This window comes from Arvicanthis niloticus, chromosome 1 (assembly GCF_011762505.2).
Source record: "Arvicanthis niloticus isolate mArvNil1 chromosome 1, mArvNil1.pat.X, whole genome shotgun sequence".
NCBI lineage: Eukaryota > Metazoa > Chordata > Mammalia > Rodentia > Muridae > Arvicanthis > Arvicanthis niloticus.
In genome coordinates this window covers 90,338,623-90,357,274 of record NC_047658.1, presented here as the reverse complement: position 1 = coordinate 90,357,274, position 18,652 = coordinate 90,338,623, and positions in this window count along the sequence as shown.

Below are 18,652 nucleotides of genomic sequence, written 5' to 3'. Positions count from 1 at the left end.
AAGGGTTTATATCTCATTTACAATGTTTTATTTTTTGTTTTTGTTTGTTTTGACAAGGTTTCTCTGTGTAGCCCTGGCTGACCTGGAACTCTGTAGTCCAGGCTGACCTTGAATTTAGAGATCTCCCTGCTCTGGTTCCCACATGCTATGATTAAAGGTGTGTGCATTTTTAAAGACAGAACTTCTGGATGCTGATGGAAACCATCTCCTTAGAGGGAACAGCTGATGAAGAGAGGAGAACGGGATGAAATTAGGAGCAAGACATTTGAGCAAGTCGAGAAAGAGGATGCAACCCAAGGTTAAAGTGAAGAAATTAACCTATGGAGGTTCATGGACAATTCTACTTAAGAAGAGAGAAAGCAGATTCTATGGCCCAAATATATGGCTAAGGCAGTGGGGAGCAAAAAGAAAAAAGAAAAACAAACAAAAAACCTAAACAAACAAAAAAACCCCACCACATCTTTTTCTAATTGGTTCTATGCTAGCTAGTTTTATGTCAACTTGACACAAGCTAGAGTCATTTTGGAAGAGGTAATCTCAATTGAGAAAATGCCCCACTATATTGACCTGTGGATAAGCCTGTGGTTCATTTTCTTGATTGACAATTGATATAGAGGGCCCAGCCCATTTTGTAGGCAGTTCTACCCCTAGACTGATGATACTGGGTGCTATAAGAAAGCAGACTAAGCAAGCTATAAGGAGCAATCCAGTAAGCAGAACTCCTCAATGGCTTCTTCAATCTCTGCCTTGAGTTACTGTTGGTCCATCATCCAGAGAAGTCGGGACAGGAAATAAACCCTTTCCTCCTGTGGTGGTTTGAATATGCTTGGCCCACAGGGAGTGGTACAGTAAAGTGTGGCCTTGTTGGAGGAAGTGTTGGGGTGGGCTTTTAAGGTCTCCTCCTATGCTCAGGCTCCACCCATTTAGAAAAGGAGCTTCCTCCTAGCTGCCTGAGGATGTCAGTCTTCACCTGGCTGCCTTTGGATAAAGATGTAAAACTGGCTTCTGTAGCATCATGCCTGCTTGGATGCTGCCATGCTTCCTGCCTTGATAAAATATTTACCTTTATAAGAGTTGTCTTAGTCATGGGGTCTCTTCATAGCAATGGAAACCCCAAGACACTCCCCAAGTTACTTTTGTTCAAAATGTTTTATCCCAGCAATAGAAACTCTAATGAAGGCAGTTTTTAACATGCACAATTAGATAGTTAAATGAGAAGTGGGGGAGAGATAAGTGGCCAGAATGAGTTGGAGACATCAAACAGTTAAGGTTACGTATTCCATGTGACATGTATCTTATCACAATTAAAAATAATTCCTTTGGGCCAATGAGATGGCTTTGTGGGTCAAGACACTGCCACCAAACTTGAGGAACTGAGTTTGATATCCAGAACCACATAGTGGAAGGAGAGAACCAGCTCTCTGACCTCCACATGCAAGAGCAGTGGGCACAAAGGGACCAAGCTTCCTCTCACAGCCGTTAGCTGACTGGTTCAAGGGAGGTGAAGGGAGCAGGGGTTGGATAAGAGAGTGACTGATAGGAGATTTGTGGTCCAGCATGGTGGCATAATCCATGAAAGGCTGTAACAGGAAGTTATGAACTTGGAACCAGCCTGGGATACCTACCAAGTTCAGACCAACCTGGGCTACATAGCAAGACCCTGTTTCAAGAAAACAAAGACATACATATTTGTGATTTTATTTAAAATATTTTAGGAGCATTTGATTGATTTAGAGTGAAACTGAGTGTTTTAAAACTTCCAAGTTAGTAATTACAGACTCTTTAAGATTATTAATTGTGTTAAGCATTTAGTAGTATCTGCTGAATTATAAGTTGGCTTTGTCAGTTATCTGAAACACTAAAGAGTTGAAACACTTAAGAGTCTTAAATTTGTAATTCAGTGCCAGGGAGACGTTTATTAACCAAGTTTGTAAATGATTTTAATATTTAGAAAAAATTTACAAGCTAAGTCAAGTTTATAAGCCAAGTCAGCTACATGAAAGAACAAATAAAAAGTCATTAGCTTTAAACAAGACGGGTCGAATTTATTAATGCAACAATGGAATCTGGCAACTATGTAAAAGGTCTGGGAGTGACTGGGGTTTTAGATCCATAATTTTAATAAGTTGAGCACTGGTTAGAATGTGAGTAACTGTGAGCATATTTGTCTGTAGCCTGAGGCTCAATGTCAAGTGTGAACAGCCATATCTGCTGTCTGCAAGACTCCTACGACAGTCTCAAGATCTCATGTTCTGTGTTTTGATGTCTCCTCACACTCCGCTCACAATTCACCAAAATAACAGATAAAGGTATACTTATGTCCATATGCACTTTAGCATGTAAGTCCATCACTACTACCAAAGAGGAAAGAGAATGTGAGTGGGTCAAAAGTTCCCACAAGCCCACAGGGGGAAGCGTGGTGTTGGACAGCTCTGGCTCTTCCCAAGCAGGCCTCTGGGAAAGTCAAGGTGAGATGCACACCAATATGGGAGTGAGATCTTTCTCCCTGGGCCTCTGTTAAGCTAGTGAATTACAGAGCCACATGTGTCCTGGCTGGGTCAGACACTGTCCTTCTGCCTTCTAAAACCAGGAGAATTAAGCATCCCATGGCTAAGTTTTGAACAAAGGAGTTTATAATTTGCTTGGTTGCTTGGGGAAAAGGCTCTGATCTTGAGTATTAGCCAGGACTGGGAAGCAAATTCCTTCTTTCCCACCCCCTCCATTTGTGCGTGCATTTGTGTGTGTGTGTGTGTGTGTGTGTGTGTGTGTGTGTGTAAGTGCCATGATACATGTATGGAGGAGTAATTTTTCTCCTTCCATCACATGGGTTCTGGAGAGCTATTTCATGTCTTCAGGCTTGGTAATAAGTGTCCTTATTGAAGAGCCATCTCACCAGTTCTCCTCCTCTTCCTCCTTTCTTCCTCCTCCTCCTCTGCCCCTCCTCTCTTTTTTCTTCCTCCTCTTCCTCCCTTCTTCACATTGTTGTTAATTCGAGTCAGGGTCTCACTGAAACTAGAACTCACTAATTCAGTAAGATTAGCTGGCTTCCAAGCCCCAAGCATCCTGTTCCTACCTCCCTAGGATTACAGGCTAATGCTGCTGTGCCCACCTTTTATGTGGGTGCCAGAGATGCAAACTCAGGTCCTCTTTTCCAAACGAGCCCTCTCTGTAGACCTCCTGACCCCCTTTTAACATTGGGCCTCTGAAACAATGGAAACTGAGGTTAAAGCAATGTTTGTCCCAGATCTCAGCTTCGTGCTTCTCTATAAAACAGGAGTAGCCATGGGGCTACCAAAGGCTACCATTGCCGGGCTAACACTGAACTATAAGAATACAGAGCCCTCTTCTGAAATATAGGCTACTTAGTCTGGCAACACATTTACCTTCATCTTTTATTATCCCATGGGTTGGCTCCTGAAGGAAGGAACAGGATCTTCATTTGGATTAATGGTCTAACTTCTAAAATCATAAAGTCCAGAGAATGGAAGCTGTAGACATATGGGCCAGAAGTGAGGGTTTGGAGAGATGGCTCATTGGTTAAGAGCGCTTGCTGCTCTTGCAGAGGATCTATGTTCAGTGCCCAACTCCTACATGGTGGTTCATAACTTTCTGTAACTCTATTTCCAAGGTTCAAACACCCTTCTCTGGCCTCTGGAGACACTGTGCCCACAGTGTGCACAGACAATATGCAGACAATATACTCACACAACAAAAAAGAAATCTTTAAAAAACTGAAGAAAAAAACCCCACTTCAACCTACCTGCCATTACCCATAAATAAACAAAATTGATGAGAGAAACACCAACTACAATAACTGTAACTGGGTTAAATCTCCCCATTAAAAGAACTCAGGTGACATTGCTGAGGTTCAGGTTTCATTTTTAGGTCCCTTACCTGAGCACTATCTCTGTGAATTTTCTGTGGTTTCAAGATTTTCACAGTAACAGTGCTCTTATAACCTCTTAAGTTGATGTTAAGGGGGAAAGAATCTTTGAATGTTTCTCTAGCCTCTGCAGGCACCTGCACTCATGTGCACACCAACCCACATGCAGATATGTGTCTACATATAATTAAAAATGATAAAAAACAAATCTCAAATAATTATGTGGAGAGAGACCAGTGGTTAAAAATGATTACTGTTCTTTCTGTTTTAGTTCCTAGTCTGTTTCAGGCAGCTTACCAACTGCTTGTAACTGATGCACTTATCTGGTTTCCACAGGTACCTGTATACATGTGGTGCACACGTGCACATAAATAGAAAATAAATTTTTAAATCTTTAAAAATATTTTATTTAAGCCTTGGGAGATGGTTTAGTGGGTAAAGTGCTTGCTGTGCAGGTATGAGGGGTAGAATGTGGATCTACAGCACCGATGTAATGCCAGGTACGTGTGGTAACCTCTGCATGGTCCTAGCACCTGGCAGGCAGAGACAGAGGTTTCCCAGAGCAAGCCAGCTAGCTAGACTAGCCAAATCAGTGAGCTTTGGGATTGAGAGACTTTGTCTCAATATGTAAGGTGGTAGTGAACAAGGAAGACATCTGATGTTAGCCTCTGGCCTCTGCACATCCACCCCCCCACACACACACACATGTGCACCTATATACATGTGAACGCATATACTTGTGTGAATGTGTGAGTATGTGTGTGAGTGTGTACATCTGTTTATACCTACCTTTGTCTTTTTCTCTGTGTCTATGTCTGGGTTAATGACAGATCCCATTTTTTCCTATTAAATTAGAATGTATTAACAATATTTGCTTTTAAATGAGGCAGCAAGTGTTCGATGGCCCCAGCAGTTGATTCCATACCGACCAAGAAATGGTGGTGAGGTTCCATAGAAGACTTAGCTTTTCAGTAGCAGCTGAGGACACACCTCACTCCAAGGCTGAAAGGTTTGATGTTTTAGCTAGGCAGGTAGCTAGTTGCAAATAAGTTTCTGGTGTATTTTTGTTTGGGTTCATCACTGGAAAAACCTTCACATTTTCTGGCATTTTGTACAGTTCTTAAATACATACCCTAATACATTAAATAATGTGTCTTTTCTTTACCAAAGAACAAAGAAGCTGAGTGTTTGGAAAGTGTTCGCCCGGCTGCCAAAGCCTCCTCCTGCATTGAGTTCAATTTCCTGGTGTCTTATCCTCAGTACTGAATGTCCTATTATGCCAGTCTGTCTCTCCAAGCCGCTGACCACAGTGTGTTGACACACCACTTGAAATCAGAGATAACATTTCTTCCTACCTCTGACAATGACAAGGACCAGGCCCGTGATTTCTTTGGCGTTGTTAATGCTATACAGAAATTGTAACACTTCTTTTCATTCGATTATTCTCATGAGTATTGTCCCCACTGAACAGCTAATGTGCGTTGGTGTAAAAAAAAGCATGAGTCACACCATCCGGTGCTTCACAGAATACTTGGAAAAGGAACACCCTCTGGGGAGGAGGCGGTGCTAACAATCTTCACCATCTTCAATGCCTGCTTCAAGTCAGGCTGCAGACTGTTAACAGGAACCATTCCTAGCAGGCAAAGCACGAGGAAGCTTAGCACTCAGACATGACTGTTTCTGAGTAGTTGAGTGAGATGGGGGGGGGGGGGATATCCTTGAATTTCTGCCCTTTGTTTTAACACCTTTCACTCCCTGATCTGCTGGTCTCATGGCCTGCCGAGGCCCAGTGAGATGCCAGGAAATTCAATCATCCAGAGATGATGTATGTTGTATATGTGTGGTGCGTGCACGTGAGTGTGCATGCCCACGTGTCTGCATTCGGAGGCCAAAGCAGGATGTTGGAAGGTATCTGTGTTCTATTGTTCCGTGTGGCATTGCCTTGAAACTGAATCTCACCGAGCCAGATTACCATTAGGCCACAGTGGCTTGCCAACAAGCTCCAGGGCTCCACCTGACTCTGCCTCTCAGTTCTGAGGTTATAGACACAGGCAGTCATGGCTGGCTTTTGCAACATGGGTGCTGGGATTCAAACTCATGCTTGCAGAGTAAGCACTCTTGCCCTCTGGGAGGAATCTCCTCAACCCACCACGCAGAGATTTGAAAAGTGCTTGCTTGTCTGTGTTCCTATGCTTTAACAAATGAACGTGTTTCAGCCTAACTGGCACACAGCTAACCCGTGAATTGGAGTTGAACTGTTTGGGTGTCTTAGCCAACTCTGCCCCAAAGTGAACTGAGCTAAAACCATGTGAGCTACGGGCATGACCCACAGTCATGGGCGGACTTCATGACCATGTGATCTCTGGGTTTGCAGAGGGTCTTGTGTTAATGAAGGCCCTACACTTGGTTTAATGCTCTCTGGCCCTCATCCTGAAAGTCTTAATACTTTTTTGGTAAGGGGACTTCCTTTTCACTTTGTGCACTGAGTGCCGTAAAGCATGTGGCTGGTCCTCCTACATCTGAGCTCTGCCTCCTGAGTGAGTCTGGCTCCCAGGCAAAGGAAGTCTTTGCCACTCTAAGGATATCAATAAGGACATCGTTGTTCCTTCAGTGGGTTGTGTTGCTTTGCAACACTGTAGCAAAGTAAATCAACCAGTCCTTCAGTGGCATTTCAATATGCCTCTTTCAATAAATATTTATTTTTATATTTTTGGTTGTGAGCATAGGCTTTAAGGCCTGAGCCATGCCTCCAGCCCAATATTTATTTTTAGTGTGTGTGTATACGTGTGTGTCTAAATAGTGCAACATATACATTCAGTACCAGAAGGGGCCAGAAGAGGGTGTCAAATTCTCTGGCACTGGAATCGTTGTAAGGCACAATATGGGTGCTGGGAATGAAACCCAGGTCTTGGGGCAGAGCCAGTGCTCTTGATCACTAAGCCATCTCTCTGGCTCTAGAATGCATTTCTAGTCTGTGTCGTGTCTCAAAAACAAAACAAAGCAAAACCCAAAACAAAAACAATAGATTACATAAAAAATAACCAAAAAGCCTCCAGGCTTTGCCTCTTGTGCTTGCCACACCTCAGAATTATCAAGTTTCTTTTTTCTTCGCCCAGCACTGAGGATGGAGTCTTCCCCAGGCTGGGAAAGCACTCTACTGAGCTGTATGCTCAGCTGTTGTTTGTGCTTTTAATTTTGAGATAGACTTTTACTATGTTGCCAGGTTTGCCTTGAGCTCACTCTGCAGCCAGGCAGGCCTTGGACTTGCAGCTTTTCTGCTTTAGTCTTCCAGATAGTTGGGATTGCAGACCTGTGCCAACCAGACCCACTTCTATGTCTTTCTCACATATGCATTACATGAAATGTGATTTTTCTCTACCAGTGGCTTCTCATAGAGGACACCCAGTTGGCTGGTGGTGTAATGACCCTGCTTGTTGGGCATCTGCTGCAGATAATCCTACCTCTGCACTTGTATCAGTGTACAGATTCTCCCAACATCTTGTTTATCATGAATGTTAGACAGTTGTATGGTTTGCTTCTGACTTTGCTGGGATTTCCTGTGAGTGTAGGGTATGTGTGTACACAGTGTGTGAAGGTGGGTATGTGTTTGCCATGGTGTACATGTGGAGGTCAGAGGGCAACTTCAGGTGTCTGAGACATGGTCTCTTGTTTGCTCACTGCTGTGTAAGGCAGGCTCCCTGTCCAGCATCTTCTGGGGAACCTGCTCCTGTCTCACCACAGGGAGACTTGGAGTGCAAATGCTTGTTCATTGCATCTGGCTTCACCGGGGCATGGAGGGGGTCTGGAGATGTGAACTTGGTCCTCAAGCTTTACACCAAATGTTTTATCCACTGCATCATCCCCTACCTGAATCCTGCCCAGCACTGCTGGATATTTTGTTTTGAGACAGGGTCTCACTATGCAGTCCTGACTGGCTTAGAAGTCATAAAAATCCTTCCTGCCACTGCCTCAGAGAACTGGAATTAAGAGCGTCTGTCACCGTGCCCACTGCGCCCACTGTGCCCACCAAGCTCACTGTGCCCTGGCTTTCTACTGTTGTCTCCTCAGTAAAAATAAAAACGGAACCATGAGATGACTCAGCAGGTAAAGACAGTTGCCACTAAGAGGGACTTAAGTTAATCTCTGAGATCCACATGGTAGAAGGAGAGAAAACTCCCTCAGGTTCTGACCTCTGTATGGGCATTGTGGCATATGTCAGCCTGTGCACACACACACACACACACACACACACACACACACACACACACCAAATAAATATATGTAATAAAAAATAAAATCAGTTAATTAAATTGTGCTTTAAACTTCAGTGATTACCAAACTAGTAGAAACTTGACACTTTTTCTTTTGGTACAGGGACAGACCCCACAGCTTTGATCACACCGGGAAGCTCTGGACCACTGAGTTCCAGCCCCAGCTCATATCGCATGTGGCTGAGGAACACTGGTTGGTCGCCCAGGTAATTCCATTTTGGAAATGATGTGAAATCTCTGGCCGAGTCACGCAGCAACCTGACAAAGTTGCTAATGGAAGATGCGGCGCAGGCAATCTCTTGTTCAGTGAAATCCAATTTCCAGATCTCTGCAGCCGCCTTTCCCATTCACACTTTCCCCGCCAGCCACTGGCGAAATCATCACAGCACAGATGATCTAGGAGTCCTCTCCTCTCATTAAGCCTCTGCGGCAATGGTTGGAACTATTTTTATCATTGTTCTTACACTCCAGTGCACCGCATTTTAGTCATTAATCTATTTTTGTTAATCAGAGCCACAACACAACATAGTAGCAACAAAAAGCAAATTTTACACGAATAAACAGTGGTATGAAAATGATAGGGCTGAGATAGATTATGTTCTGCTAATAGAATTCCAGTTATAGCCTGTTAAAGACTGAACACTGTGAACCCAGTTAACAGCAGTGTGTAGTAAGTCTTTATTTTCTTGGCCATTTCAGACTTACGAAATGCTTAAGCAGGTGACCTTTTCTCTATTTTTGCCCCAGAAACTGCAAATCTATGGTGCTCTTTTACAGACATGTTGGTTGGTTCCATTTTAGAAACACTGACTTAAAAGATAAAGTCTGAAGCTGAGGAGATGGCTCAGCTAGTAAAGACCTTGTTTCGTGAGCAAGTGGACCTCAGTTCAGCCCCCAGAAACCATATACGAAGTTGCCATGATGGCACATGCCTGAACACTCAGCACTAGTGAGGTAGGAGGCAGAGATGGGCAGATGTGCAGAGATCAGAGGACAAGCTCCTAGAGTTGTTCTTTCCTTCCACCAAATAGATCCCTCAGGCTAACTCAAGTTCTTACTTTTGGTAGGCACGATTATGGGCAGAGCCATCTGGTCAAACCCCTCGTGAACTCTTAAAGCTGGGTTTGCTGGCCTCCTACTGTGTTCTCCTTTATCCCCCCCTCCTGTGGGTACCTCCCTCCTTCCATCCATGTTCTGTCTCTATTCTTACAGATTTCCCCTGTAGGGCCATGTGGTAACACATGACCTGTTCTGCCCAGAGAACTAGCCTTCTACCCCTGTGGCTACCTGAGCCCCCATATTTTGACCATTTTCTCAGCTGTTTCTCTTTTTATCATCCTGTGGACTTCAACACACCCTTCATCATCCCATTTGAGAGCCGTGTCTATCCAGGCGCATCCGTGGTTGTTACCTTGGCTGCAGTATCAGCCTGGATTTCATTTTTTCCCATCTTCATACAAATGTGTGAAGATGTCTAGAGTGACAGCTGAGTTATTAAGAATTCCAGTAAAACAGAACTGAATCTACTCCACTATCTGACTGCTCCCCGGCCTCTCATTACTCCGCTCTGCTTATTGACGTGTGCCTCAATGAATAGGCAATTCCTTACCTTCTAATGTTCTTCGCAGGCAGTAAGGGAATAGAATTAACTCTATTATAGTTGCTAGTTAGCTTCATGAGACAAAAAGAATATATTCCCTTTTACCCACTCCGGTTTACTTACTGAGACGGGGAGACCCACAACAATAGAAGTTTCTAAATTCCCTAACTCCAAAACATCGAGCATTGCTTAATAAAGACATACAAAATACAATCCTGCCACAGTGACAAGACTGTTGTTCTCTTTCTCTTTTGTTATTGTTTTCATTTGTTTTGCTTTGAAATGGGGTTTCTCTGTGTAGCCCTGGCTGTCCTGGAACTCACTCTGTAGACCAGGCTGGCTTTGAACTCAGAGCTCCACTGCCTCTGTCTCCCAAATGTTGGGATTAGAGGTGTGCTGCCCAGCAACAAGACTCTTTCATTAACTCTGATGATAATTAAGAAGTCTTTTGGGGCCGGGTAGTGGTGACACACGCCTTTAATCCCAGCACTTAGGAAGCAGAGGCAGGTGGATTTCTGAGTTCGAGGCCAGCCTGGTCTACAAAGTGAGTTCCAGGACAGCCAGATATAGACATTGAAACCCTGTCTCGAAAAACCAAAAAAAAAAAAAAAAAAAAAAAAAAAAAAAAAAAAAAAAAAAAAAAGAAGAAGAAGCCTTTTGTCTTTTGAGGGGTCTGGGGAGATGAATTCATTGTTAAGTCCACTCTTTCAGAGGACCTAGTTTTAATTCCCAGCACATACATGGTGGTGCACAACTAGCTGTAACTCCAGTTTCGGGAGCTCTGACATCCTCATCAGGATTCCAGGGGCACTGCATGCATATGGTGCAAATACATACATGTAGACAAAACACTCCTACACACAAATAAAAAGAAATAAATTCATTTTAAAAAAAGAAGGCTTTACGGATGGAGCTATATGTTGGTTATATAAATATACAGCAGATCCATTATTTCCACTCTGTACCCTGGTGGATCATCTCTGGAACCTGCTCTCTCCCTCTCTCTCTCTCTCTCTCTCTTTCTCTCTCTCTCTCTCTCTCTTTTTTTTTTTTTTTTTTGGTTTTTCGAGACAGGGTTTTTCTGTGTAGTCCTGGCTGTCCTGGAACTCACTCTGTAGACCAGGCTGGCCTCGAACTCAGAAATCCGCCTGCCTCTGCCTCCCAAGTGCTGGGATTAAACTGCATCTCTTATCCATTGGAGGACATTGCATCTAACATCCATAGGATAGTCTGTCTCTCTCGCTGAAGCCTCAGCTGCTTCCATAATCAGATGGAAACAATAACTGTATCATAATATTGTGGGGGTAAAGTCATGTAGTCAACAGATAACTAGGGCTGGGGATGGGAAAGCAGCACCTAGCATGATCCTCCACGACTAACACAGGAAACAGACAGAAAACTGAATTGCTGTCAAGGGCTATAGAGGGATGTCTAACCTGTGGCCTGTATGCTGCATATGTCCTGAGATAGCTATAAAGGGATGTCTAACCTGTGGCCTGTATGCTGCATATGTCCTGAGATAGCTAAAAACGAGGTTCAACACATTTGTAGATGACAATGTCATGTCTCAATGAAAAAAAAAAAGCAAAAACAAAAAAAAAAAAAAACCAAAAAACTTTGGGCTTGGAGGATTTCTCAGTGGGTAAAGTACAATTCCCAGCATCCACCTGACAGCTTATAACCTCTGTAACTCCAGTTCTAGGGCACCTGATGTCCTCTTCTGGCTGACTTGGGCAATACATGCATTCAGTACACAGACATGTAAGTAAAACATCCGTATACACAAAATAACAAAATAAAAAGAACTTGAAAAAAATACTTTGAGTGCCCCAATTTCCAAAATACATTGTTTTTAATGTATACATGGAAAATGTATCCAAAATTCTCATGTCCTGGGTCAAAAAGAATTTCTCAGCAAATATTAAAGAACGGGTTTGTTCTCTGACAATAGTCAACGGTAAAAAACAAGAAGAGAAGAACAGTCTCCCTTTATGTTTTAGGAATAATACGTTGCAAATGATTTTCCTAGTAGAAATGATAAGATATTTTAAATCAATGATAATAAAAATATTACATGCCAAAGTATAGAGTCCAGTAAAGTCATGTTCAGCGAGGGATTTACAGTTCTATACACCTATACCAGAAAGAAAAAAAGTTGTAAGAATCAAATACCCAAGCACTCACATCAGAAGTTTTATAAGAAAATAGCAAGTTAAACTCAAGCCAGACATGGTGGTGTACATCCATAATCCTAACACTCAGGAGGCAGGGGCATTCAGATCTCTGTTGGGGTCCAGGCCACCCTGCTCTCAACAGTGAGACCCTGTCTCAAAATAACAACAACAACAAAAAGCAAAGGAAGAAGAAAACCTCAAAGAACTAGAAGGTAATATTGACATCAGGAAATCACTAAATTAGAAAGCAAACATATAATAAACAGGAAGACAAATCAGAAGCAAGTCCTCTCATTTTTATTGACTGTGATCGTGTGTGTGAGTGTGAGTGTGTGCATGTCGTGGACACACGTGAGGGCAGAGGACAGCTCTCAGGAATCAGTCTTCTCCTTCTACCATCTGGGTCCCAGGGAGCCCACTCAGGTTGTCAGGCTTGATGCACGCATCTTTACCGATCAAGACAGCACAAGAATAGGATCTTTACAAAAAATAAATCTTGTTGAAAAATAAGGTATAATAAAACCGATTCCTCATAATTTAATTTTTAAAAAGTTGCTTCTTTGAACAACTTAAGGGGAAAATGCATAAATACTTTGTAAAAAGAACTGGGGAAAGAGAAATACAGAGTAGATAAAAGGATGTCAAAGCCTGTGGATACTGAAAAGTAAAAAAAAATTTTTTTTTTTTGGTTTTTTTGAGACAGGGTTTCTCTGTGTAGCCCTGGCTGTCCTGGAACTCACTCTGTAGACCAGGCTGGCCTTGAACTCAGAAATCCACCTGCCTCTGCCTCCCAAGTGCTGGGATTAAAGGCGTGTGCCACCACCGCCCATCTAGCGTCTGAGAGTCAAATATCACTCACTACCCTAAAGGAGCAAAGTGGATAAATCGTGTTAGAATTTCAAAAGACAAAAAAGCCACTTGACAAGCAAAAAAAAAAAAAAAAAAAGTGTGATAAAAAGAAAATTCAGAGTAAAAGAGGAATTTTCTTAATCTGACAAGAAACAAAACTCCTTCCAACAACCAAACCCTTGGGCAGCCATGTCATCTAACTGTATAATACTGAGCTCTTTGCCTTTGAAGTCAGGAGACAAGGATAATTGTTTTTGTTCTGTTATTTTATAGACGCCTTAGCTGGTGCAAGGAATCAAGAGAAAGATTAAAAGGTGTGAGACCTGGAAAGCTCTGAGCTACTGGCAGAGCAGTTTGAGTCTCTCTTGCAGAGTGGGGCTAATGCTTGTTCTATGATCAGGACTTATCCCTGTATACACACAACCTGCAGGAATCTTATACAGGTGTAACAGGAAACACGCACAAGGATGCACACAGTAGCATCACCCACAAGAGCAGGAAAGGGGGGAAGCATTCCCAGACGCCAATCAAGAGCAGATGATCAGGTGGAGTCTGGCTCTGGTGCACAGTGAAACAGATTCTACAGAATGCTCTCATCAATTTGGACAAACCTCACAACATAGTAAGTAGTAAGCAGAGAGGCAGAAGTTACGCCTATGTCAGAGTCATACAAAGGTTGGAAGCTGTAAAAATAAGATGTTCCTTATGAGGGCTCGTGGGTGATAAGACTATAAAGAAGGTAGAAATATTATTACAAAAGTCAAGACACAGTAGCTGCTGGGGAGGAGTGTGGTGCCGTGGGAGAGCTCCTTGGTTGGGCACTGGCTGTAACACAGCCTTCTGCTGCTTGAGGCTGCCTGATATGCTTGCATATCTGGTACTCTGGTAAGACTCATTTGAAGTATTTTTTATTTCTCTTTTTTAAAAGAATTTTTTTTTATTTTATGTGTATGAATGTTTGCCTGTAACTATGTAATGCCCAGTGTGCGCACTATTCAAGGAGTTCAGAAAAGGGCTTTGATCACCTAACACTGGAGTTAGGAGCAGTGAGCCGTGCATGAACACTGGGGATCAGACCCAAGGCCTCTCAAGAGCAGCCATATTCTTACCTCTGAGCCATGACTCCAGCACCTAAAATATCTCTTTGAAAGTATTTCCCTTTATAGCTCATTACTAGTTTACAAAAAAAGTTTACATAAAGGAAAGGTGACTGACTGTATTAGATGTCACCATGATTGGCCAAGTCAAAATGGACCACGGGATTTTTAAAATGCTCCCCAACCCCCGTAAACTCACTCTTTTTCTTTCTTTCTTTTCTTTCTTTCTTTCTTTCTTTCTTTCTTTCTTTCTTTCTTTTTTTCTTTTTCAAGTCACAGTTTTCTTGTGTAGCCCTGTCTGTCTTAGAACTCACTCTGTAGACAGGCTAGCCTCAAACTCAGAGATCCTCCTGCTTCTGCTTCCTGAGTTCTGGATTAAAGGCATGCACCACCATTGCCCAGCGGGTCAAGCAATTTTGATTAACACAAAATTCTAGAAAAAAATTAAGAAGGAATCAAACAATAAAGAAGGCGGTAAGAAAGTATACTACTAGTTGATTACATAAGGGCTATTTAAAATTTCAAATTGATAATGGATTAAATGATAGATGACAATTGCCATGGTGCATGCACTAACTAGGCAGCTCAGGATAGGGACTTACTCTTGATTTGGGGGGGACATGGTGATGTCATAATAGTTATGTTTAAAGGAGGCAGGGCAGACTTTGAAGCTGGAACAATAGTTCCACAATACGATGACTGCTAGCTTGTGAAAGGCCTAGGCTCAATCTAGAACTGAAAAAAATTTTTTTAAAATCTTAAATAGATTGAAAGAGAGGTAGTTATGAATTTTTGTAGGGCTGGAGCATGGCAGACCATAACTTTAATTCCAGCACTTTAGAACCAGAGACAAGTAGATCTCTGTGAGTTCAAGGCCAGCCTGATCTACATAGTAAGTTCTAGGTCAGCAAGGGATACATAGAGAGACTCAGTCTCAAAACAAAACAAAAACAAAAGCAAAACCTCCCAAAACAAATGAACCCTATATGCAAAATTATATCATACCTAATATTTGAGTTCCGATAGTCTCAGCTGGGAGCGATGATATGGGTAAAAAAGACTGCCTTTGACTGAGAATTACTGGAGCTAATGATGGTTGTGTAGGTTTTACTATATTATGTATATGTACATGTTTTCAACTTTGACTAATAAAATACCAAATAAAAACCCAAGACAAGTAAAGGAAAGAACACTGGCTAAATCAAGACTCGCTTTGAAAGGAGAATAAAAATAGGGCGTGTGGGAGCTGGGATTCACTCTCTTATCTTGCTCAGAATAGCACCAGTTTTTCCCAGCGACAACCCAGACTCAGGGTTCTCAAGCTTCAATGTGTTTATGAATCACCCAAGGTTCTTGTTAAACTATGGTGGGGTGCAGAAGGCCTGGTGTGTGTGTGTGTGCGTGCGCGCATATGCTTGGATAAAGTCTCTCACTAAGCCTGAAGCTCATTCATTCAGCTGGACTCGATGGCCAATGAGATTGAGGAATCTGGTTGTACCCACTACACACACCCCACTTCCCTGCCATCATCCAGAGCTGGGGTAATAGGAGCATGTCACCAACCCTAGATCTTTACACAGGCTCTGAGGATCTGAACTTGGGTCCTCATGCTTGTGAGGTAGGCACTTGACTGAGCCGGCTCCCCAGCCCCAAGCTTATCTACTTGAATTTGTGTAGTCAGTCTGGGAAAAAAATAGGCATAGTATTTTAAGTTCCCCAATCAAGGGGTATACCTCTCCACTCTGGTCCTGACTCTAATTTGTTTAGGCCAATGGGGCGGCAGCAGCAGCAGCAGCAGCAGCGCGGGTAGCGGTTTGAGAATGGCTGTAGCCTGAGGTTTCCCTCTCTGACTGTGGCTGGGATTTTCTCACTATCTTGCAAAGAAGACTGGATATGGAGATACACAGCCCAGACAATTTGTTTACTTTTTTTTCCTGCTTTATTTTTGAGAGTTTCATACACGTATATATGTTGTATTCTTACCCACTCCTTATCCCCCTCCCATTTCCTCTGACCCCTTCTTTTTCCCAGCTCACCCCCTCCTACTTTCATGTTGAGTGTGTGTGTACATTGTATCCAGCCATAGCTGCTACATGCTTACAACAAGGACCACGCCATATCCAGAAGATAGCATCTCACAGCACTCCGCCAGCCTCCAGCTCTTGCCATCTTCCCACCCTTGGGCCTTGGAGGGAGTGCCACAGATGTCCTGTTGCAGGCTAAGCACGCAGCAGTCAGTTTCCCCCATCGTTTGACCACCAGTCTCAACCGAGGTGCACTGGTAGAAGACCTGATCGATTTCAATGCCCCCTGCCATTCACCAGTCCCCGATCACGGCCTCCACTCCCAGCTGGGAGACATAGCTGGACAAGCCAATACTGCCAAGTGCAGTGCTGCTCCTGTCATGCCAGCTGCAGTGGCTGACTCCCAGGACAAAGAGCTACAAACAATCCTATTTGTAAGCTACTACTTTGGAGGTGGTTTGCAACCCAACACACACTGGTTTGTTTCTCAGAGGTTTTTCTTCATGCTGCGAATCCAGTTTCCCTACCTTCATCTTTCATGGATGCTCATCAACTCTGGGATGAGACCTAACCCTCCCCCCCACCCCCCAGCAAGGTCTACAACAGAGCCCTTCACAATCTGGAACACCTCAACTGGCACATCCATGCCATGCGCCCTGCTCAGCCCACAGGCTTCTCGGGGCTCAAGAGACTGACTTGGTCCCCGAGCCAGGCCTTTGCCCCTGCCTCTCCCTCTGGATGGAGAGCCCTTCTTGACCTTCACCTCGCTCACTCTGACTCAGATCACATCATCACAGAGGCCTCCTCTGACCGACCACATTCCATCTATGCCTACTTCTCGCCTGAAGCCCATCTTCTATGTTTTCCTGGTACCTTGTTATTTCATTTCTTAGCAAGTACCCTGGTTTGAAACAATAGATTGCCTTGTGCAGACTTGTTTAACCTGTGTTGTTAAGAACAGGCTGTTTCTATTTGTGCGTTAATTCAGCCCCAAACCTGCACGGTACCTGTTGCATGGTAACTGTTGACTAGCTGGTTTTGTTTTTTGTTTTTTGTTTTTTTTGTTTTTTAATGCAGGTTACCGTGATGGTTAACTGTGTAGGCCCTAGGTAGAAAGTGCTGGGGCCCAAATCCCACCTGGTCATTTACTAGTTGTGAGACCTTAGGCAAGTAAGCTAACTGGTCATTCTGTGCCTCGGTTTCCCTGAGGGGCTAAAGGTGACACTCTTCCCGAGCTGATGGGTAGTTGTTTCTTGTGGAACAGATAGCTGCAAGTCTGCAGCCACCCACTTGCCCTGTGCCTACAAAGGTTGCCATGATGGGATTCCCATGGGATTCACACCAGCCTCCCCCAAAGGTCAGTTTATCAGCCAACTCAGCCTCCACGTGCAAAGGTGTGGACTCAAACTCACAGCAAGCTCAGTGAGTCACCCTGTGTGTCGAACCTGAGACTGCCCCTGGGCACTGAATTTTGGCCCTGCTTGCAGCCTTGATGTCTCCCTCAAAGTCAAATGTTTGGAGTTGTAGAGATTTGCCTCCCGATGGCTGTCACCCTGCCTCCTGTCACCTGATGAGTGTAGCTGGGCTGGCATCTAGGGGTTAACAGACAACCTTCAGACAAAACCAATGGCAACATTATCTGGGTGAAGAAAAAGCTGACAAGGGACCTTAGGACATTCCCAGTGGCCAAGTCCTTAGAACCTGGCTTCATCGTTCCTGGGCAGAAACGACATACAATCTAGATATCCGAAACAAAAACAAACAAACAAACAAGATTTTAAAAACAAGATGAGAGTTGCGGCGCAGAGAGAGAGAGAGAGAGAGAGAGAGAGAGAGAGAGAGAGAGAGAGAGAATGAGAGAAAGGTGGGCTCATGAAGAGGGGGTAGAGGAGAACAGGGAGCCGGGTGGAGAGGTTTAGGAGATGCGCAGTTGCTTGGTCCACCCAACAAAACCTAGCTTCGCAGGGCTGGGCCCAGAGCTTAGCTCCCCAGAGCCTCGGGTGCTTTCCCCCTCCCCCCAGCTCCCTTCCACCCTACCCTGGGAGGGTGTCCTGTGCATGTTAATGAGACAGTTGAAGACAGCTTCCCAGATAATTGTTAAAGTGTTCAGCAACTTACCAGGCTGATAGACAAGAGGACTGCAGAATGATGGGGGGGGGGGTTCGGCTCCTGGGGCGGGGGCAGCACAGGGGCCTGGTCTCCAGGTACCCGGAGCTCACAGGCTGAAAAATGAAGAAGGGTTTTCCATTCGATCAGGCACCAACGCAAAGGTAGAGCGAGCCAGACCAAAAGGCAAAAGGAAGGAGGGGAACCTGCGTGTGTTTTTGTATTTAAATTGTTTTTGAGCCCACGTAGCCCTGGGAGTCACATGCCGCCTCCAACATCACCGGAGCCATCACATGATACAGGTCCCCCATCATGTGATGAGAAAAATCTGCCTAACTTCAGGCCCCCCGCCCCCACTCCTGCTCACAGACTGACAGACGAAGTGCTTCTAGAAGAGTGCCCCCCCCCCCGCCCCAAATCAGTGACAGAGGAAGGGATGCAGATGGGGGAGCCTGAGCCCACGCAAGGCTGATCTTGATGAATTGTTAATGTGCCTCTCTCTCCTAAGCCCTGAGACTTGGAGCCACGCCAGCCTCATTTGAATTCCAGCCTTGAATAACCAAGTGTTGCCACCGCTGGCCCAGCAAATGCAGGGCGCTTGAGCTCACACCATCCTGCCTCGTTCTGGGGAGCCTGATGGCTGCCTTC